Raw genomic sequence first — 6,733 nt, 5'->3', positions numbered from 1 at the left:
GTGATATAAGCAGGGTTGAATCGCATATCTGGTATTACACTGATGACCCCTAGGCAGACAGTGGTGCTGTGGGAGGGAAATAGGAGGGTCCAGGTCTTTCCAGGAAGGCAGGCATCCTGGGATGCCAGTGATACTGTGCAGGGCCAATGGTATTGTGGAGGCTGAGGGAGGGACTGTCATCTAGAGCATGAGGCCTTTGAGGACTTTGCCTCAGTCCTGTTACTGGAGGCATAGAATCTGGAGCAGAGGTAGTCTTATTCACGTATCTTTTCCCTCCTCTTCTCATGGAACAACATGTATAAAACATAACCTCATAAAGTTTTAAAACAAATTGGCTTAAGTCAATTTGCAACATCATCCTATTTTTCATAGTTCTGGCAAGTGAAACATTTGCTTTTAGCCAAGGAAAAAGCAACAATTTGTCAACATGAGTAAGATGCCTGCAACAATTTTATTTATATTATAGAGTCAAATATTCATGGCAATTCTATCCATTTTACAGATAACAAATACAATGAGTTGCCTTTAATCACATATATTACTTTCAGAAGAGCCAAAGTTGAGATGTGATTATAACATATTCCAAAGCTTTTCTACTCTGTCATACCATATTTCAGAGATTGCTTAATTCCCCATTAGTCATTTCTTCAGCCGTGCTTTGACCTACTGATTTTAAGTTTAAATAGACAAAAAGCCAGTTCCCTGATCTTAGCGATCAAAAAAGGCATAGATATATTTTGGAGGTTTTATGGCTGCTTGATAGACAATGGGAAAACTATTGTTGACCCTTTCCCTTCACAAATATTGCAGTGATAAATGTTTTTGTTTGTTTGTTTGTTTTTAAGAGAAAATGTCCTAAAAGTAATTTTTAAAAGGCAAAGATGATGGGAGGTCAAAATTATATTCCTTGAAACACTTTAATATGTTACCAAACTTTCACAGAATTTCCAAAGTAGTGTTTTCCATGAAATATTTGTTACAAGAGGCATCGGTTTGTTATTTATTAATCAGCATCCTGAGGACAGAAAGTTTCTTTGTTAAGTTATCTCACAAAGTCTCCTCCAAGGTTCATATCATGTCAAAGTTCTAAATTTTAACTTCTAAAACTAAACTTAAATATTTATACTAAAATAACCTTGGTTGTCCTAACAACTTTTTCCTATACTTCCTAAAATTTAATCACACTACATGTATTTTTTTACTTAGCATTAATTTGAGAAGTACTCAAAAAAATCTCAAATTAATGATTACTTTTAAAGCACCGTCTTGCCTCAGGAATACTCTCAACTGCTTTTTATGGCTGGCCTTTAACACGGATTTCTTTGTGGCTCTGAATCCCAATACCCATACCAAAAAGACAATGTGCTTATTGAAAGGGATATACTTTATGTTGAAAATTATAGTTTTAATAAATATTTATAATACATTAGAATTAATATAGGAATAAAACATAGGGTCGCTGATATTTCTAAAGTTGATTAAAGGTCTGAATAATCAATAGAATAGAGATACATTTGAAATGAATTAAGAATTGCACTTTTCATATGTTGATTATACATTGCTGAGAAGCAGTGTGATCAAAACACATCTGTAGGGGTCCAAAGTGGCTCCCGCCGGAGCTCATGGCACTCGCGAAGGCGAGGTCATCAGTTCAAGGCTAACCTGAGCAACCTGATTAGCTCAAACTGATTGGCACAAAAAAAAAAAATCTGTAAGTAAGACTTGATTTCATGGTAAAGCAGGACACACAATGTTTTATAGATAGTTATAGGTACATTTATCATTTGCTACCCATCTTACCCTGAAATAGTGACTTAAAATAACACACATCTATCTTCTCCCAGTTTCTGTGGATCTGGAATCCAGGCATGATTGAGCTGGATGCTCTGCTTTAGAGTCTCTCACAAAGCTACAGTTGAGTTATTGGCTGCTGTCTTAGTCCATTTGGGTGCTATAACAAAATACCTGAGAACAGGCAGTTTATAAACAACAGAAACGTATTTCTCACAGTTGAGGAGGCTGAAAGTTCAAGAGCAAGGCACTGGAAGCTTCCATGTCTGGTGAGGCTGCTTTCTGCCTCCAAGTTGGTGCTTTGCTGCTACATCCCCCTGAGTAGATAAACGCCGTGTACTCACATGGATGAAGGGATGCAAGCAGCAATCTCATCCTCTCAAGCCCTTTCATAAAGGCACCCATCTATTTATAAGTGTTCAATCATAAGCCACCTTTATGGCTTAACCATTTTCTAAAGACCCCACTTTTTAATGCTATTGCATTGGAGATTAATTTGCAACATGACGTTTGGAGGGGACACAAATATTCAAACCATAGCAGCTGGGGCTATGGTCTTCTTTGAAGGCTTGATTAGGGGAAAATTCCCTTCTAAAATGGCTCTCATGGTTGTAGGTAGAATGCATGTGCTCAAGGACTGCTGGACTAAGGGCTTTAGTTCTTCATCAGTAGGTTGCCAGAGGCATAACTCAAATCTGACCACATGGACTCTCCAGTATACTTACGAGAACAAGCACACAAGGAGCCAAAGAAAGAGGGGGTTCAAGCCAGAGAATGAGTGCTAGCAAAAATGAAATGACAGTGTTTTGAAACACATTAGTTAAAGTGGTATTCCATCACCTGTTTTCTATTAAATTAACTTGAGTTACATTACTATGTCCAACCTACAATCCATGAGATAAGATTATATAAAACTGTGAATACCAAAAGGTAGGGCTCCCTTCAATGCTGCCTAGGTTTGTCATTAAGGTACACATATTTACAGAGTGTTTTCTACACACAGGACACTGTGTGAACTAACATATTGGCTTCCCGACTCCAAAGAATGTAAGATACGTAAGATCTAGTTACATGTTACAATAAAACAAAGAGAGATAATGCCACAGAAGTTATATAAAGCATAATTGCATTACATCAAAAATCTTTTATTGAAAAATAGGTGAGGAGAATTGACTATAATAATTACAACAAAAATATAATAATAATAATAATTTACCAAGTAAGTTATAAGTCACATACAAAATCAGTATTCTAAATTTTGTGCTATGCCTAATGACAGTATCTAGGTGCCTAGAGAATAGAATCTTTTACAGTTTCATAAATGAAAAATGTACACATCTTTCAAAATAAAAGGTAATATTTACTAGTCAAATAATGTTTTAAGATGAATTCTTAAAGCATTATTAAGATGTCGAACCCTGCCCAACTCAGAATGCCACATTTAAACTTCTTTTTATATAGGAGATGCAGAATCTCTGCAATATTTGCAACTGAAGGGAATGGGCAGTTCACTTTGATAAACTTCTTAAAATGTTGCAGTAAATAAAAAGTATTAGTGGGCTCTAATTTTCCTATTTAAATGAATTCTTATTTTAGAATTATGCATGTAATGTGTAGAAGAATGCAACTTTGCCTCTATATTGCCTGAAATATATTCAACACCCAAACCACATAAATAAAAATGAATCAACTAAGAAAGTAAAAGATCACCTTCAATGCAATTGGAAAAGACAAATATTACCTTAACAAACTCAACTAGCAATGTGAACTGTATGAAACTGTTTGAGTTCAACATTTCATTAGAGATTTGGAGTCAGTTTTAGTTGAAGTGATAAGAATGCTAAAATTAGAGGATTTAGCAAGATCAAATCATTCACAATAGAGCATATCATAGAAGTTTCATTTAAAATGAAAATTCTCTAGGTTTCATAAGAGAAATTTTCAGCTGTATGTTCCAAATATAACCCGTTGGCATCTCCTGCAGCATGGCTTATTATGGTGCTTGATGCAGGTGTGCATGGAAACTGTGAAATTTTGTGAGCAAAGGCAAATTAGTTATTATGAGCAAATGGATCTCTTGGGCAAGGGCTTATTCATTACAGCTTTCCACTATTCTTAAATCTTTTATGACTGACACTAATTTTCTTAGGCATTCAAAACACTTCCTAAATAATCTCATCTCAGTGCATGGGGGCTATACGCAGTAGTTACAGAACCAGGAAGAGTTTTCTTATGAAAACTCTTACGTATCTCATATAGGTAAGCCAGTGATACTTTAGAGGAAAATACAAATGTCAGGAACCATAGGACAGTTATAAATCTTTAAGGTAAGAGAGATGAGGTTTGAAATCTGTTGCTTGCTTCTTCAATGTACCAGTAGAATGATCTTGGTCAATTCATTTACCTCTCAAAATTCAAATCCACATAGGAATAATGGGGAAAAATATATATGACAAGAGGTGGTATAACTATTTAATAATATATTAATTGTAAAGCATTTAGTATTCAGGCATGCATATACTATGTGCTTGGTAAATGATTTATAATTAGCATTGTTTTATTATTTTAAATCCTCAACATATTGCACATGGCAGCAATAATTTCTCTCATCTTACATGCTCTTCCCACAGTGTGGTATTTAGTGATTCAGTCAAAAGTCGTATGTCTAGGTCCAACACCCTTGAATCTGAGTGAGTTTTTGACCAGACAGAAGTGACATTTTGTGGCTACTAATACTAGTTCATAAAAAGTGGTATTGCTTCTGCCTTGTTTGTTCTGTTTTGTTTGATATGCATATGCATGAAAACACTTGCCATTCTGTGTCTCCAAAGTAGATAATTTCACAGAAACAACAGGGAGAAGCAGTGTCTAAGTGTGATAGTCAACCCTTAGGAGTTGGGCTGTGATGCAGCATCAACTGTCAGTAAGTATGTGAGTTAGGATTTGAATAAATCCAATCCACAATCTCCCAGCTACCTACAGCCTTCCCTACTGAACCCATTCTGAATTCCTGACTCACATAATCTGTGAAGAGGTTGTTTGCTACCACTGAATTGGAATGACTTATTATGTAGCAAAAGTAACTGGAAAAACAAGATAATATTTCATTTATCCCCCAGCCTGTGTTGAGCCTGTATTGAGAATAGAGGTTGATAGTGAACATAATTGTTTCTTCCTATGATCACTTGTGGGAATTGGTCGCAGTGGTAAATAGAAATGAATAAGTAAAGACTTTTTGTACTTTGAGAAGTTCACAGAAGTCTATAAGACAGAATTTTAAAAAGGAAAGACTCTCTTTGACAAGTGTATATTATTATCCATTATAGAGTAGATTTGGGCATTAAGTGAGGAATACTGACCCTTTTATTATCAGATATTGGCTTACAGGCTACCAAATATATTGACATATCAGATCCGATGTTCTAACTGATCTCTCAGGAAGTCTGAATTTTGCGGCAGGGCATAAAGTCTGAGCAATAGCAGGCTACACAGCAATTAGAGTGATTCCTGAGGAATCACGAGGAAGAACGATTTTTGCCGAAGAGCAATGTATCTTTCAGGGTCTTAACAATTTTGAAAATGGGAAAAGTAATTCAGATGGTGTCTTGAAAATAATGAGAAGGGAATAAGAATTTATGAGAAAAGGAGAGCAGAGGGTGTGCTGAGGTTTGGCACAGCTGCATTGAGTGCACCATGGCCATTCCTTTAATATTGGGAGATTGATCTACCATAATACACTGCATATTAAAAGGGAACATCCACATAACTATGCAACATGAAGATTCCTGATTGAGGAGGTGATCTTGTTCAAAAGAGATCTCCGTCCAGTGCTAAGGGCTGGAATTGGCCTGTCCTCTAGCTGATATGACTCAGACTAGCTACTTCAGACTGTGGTAAATGACAAATATGGGGGGGAAAAAAGGAGCTTCAATAGCAAGGTAGATATGTTTGTCTTCAACTCAGCAACCATATTCCTGACCCTGCTATACAGTAGATGTCCTTCTTAATTTTTCAGTAAGTGACAATGAGTGATTTAACATATAGCAGTAATTCTCAAACATTTCGTTGTAAGTATATACCTGATATATATATATAATATTTCATTGTGGTTTTGATTTGCAGTTCTCTAATGGCCAGTTAGGATAAGCTTTTATTTTTATATAGTTTTTGGCTGCACAATTGTCTTTTGAGAAGTGTCTGTTCATATCCTTTGATCACTTTTAAATGGGGTTGTTTTCTCTTATAAATTTTGTTTTGTTTTGTTTTTTGGTTCCATATGTAATTTAAAATAGATTTTTTTCCCTAATTTTGTAAAGAAAGTCAATGATAGCTTGATTGGTATAGTATTGAGTGTATAAATTACCTTGGGAAGTATGGCCATTTTCATGATATTGATTTTTTTCAATCCATGATCATGGAAGGTTTTTTTCATTTGTTTGTGCCCTCTCTTATTTCCTTGAGGAGTGATATGTAGTTCTCCTTGAAGAGGTCCTTCACATCCCTCATAAGTTGTATTCCTAGGTATTTTCTTCTCTTTGTAGCAATTGTGAATAAGAGTTCACTCATAATTTCTCTCTCATTTTGTCTATTATTGATGTAGAATGCTTGTGATTTTTGCGTATTTATTTTTTATCCTGAGACTTTGCTGAAGCTGCTTATTTATCAGCTTAAGTAGATTTTGGGCTGAAACGATGCAGTTTTCTAAATATACAATTATGTGATCTGCAAAAGAGACAATTTGACTTCCTTTCTTCTTATTCAAATACTCTTTATTTCTTTCTCTTGCCTATTGCCATTGCCAGAACTTCCAATACTATATTGAATAAGAGTGGGGACAGAGGACATCCTTGTCTTGTGCTAGTTTTCAGAGGGAATGATTCCAGCTTTTGCCCATTCAGTCTGATATTGGCTGTGAGTTTGTCATAAGTAGCTCTTATTATTT

The sequence above is a fragment of the Callithrix jacchus genome, chromosome 13, assembly GCF_049354715.1.
Source record: "Callithrix jacchus isolate 240 chromosome 13, calJac240_pri, whole genome shotgun sequence".
NCBI classification, from domain to species: Eukaryota; Metazoa; Chordata; class Mammalia; order Primates; family Cebidae; genus Callithrix; species Callithrix jacchus.
This window is presented reverse-complemented; position numbering follows the sequence as displayed.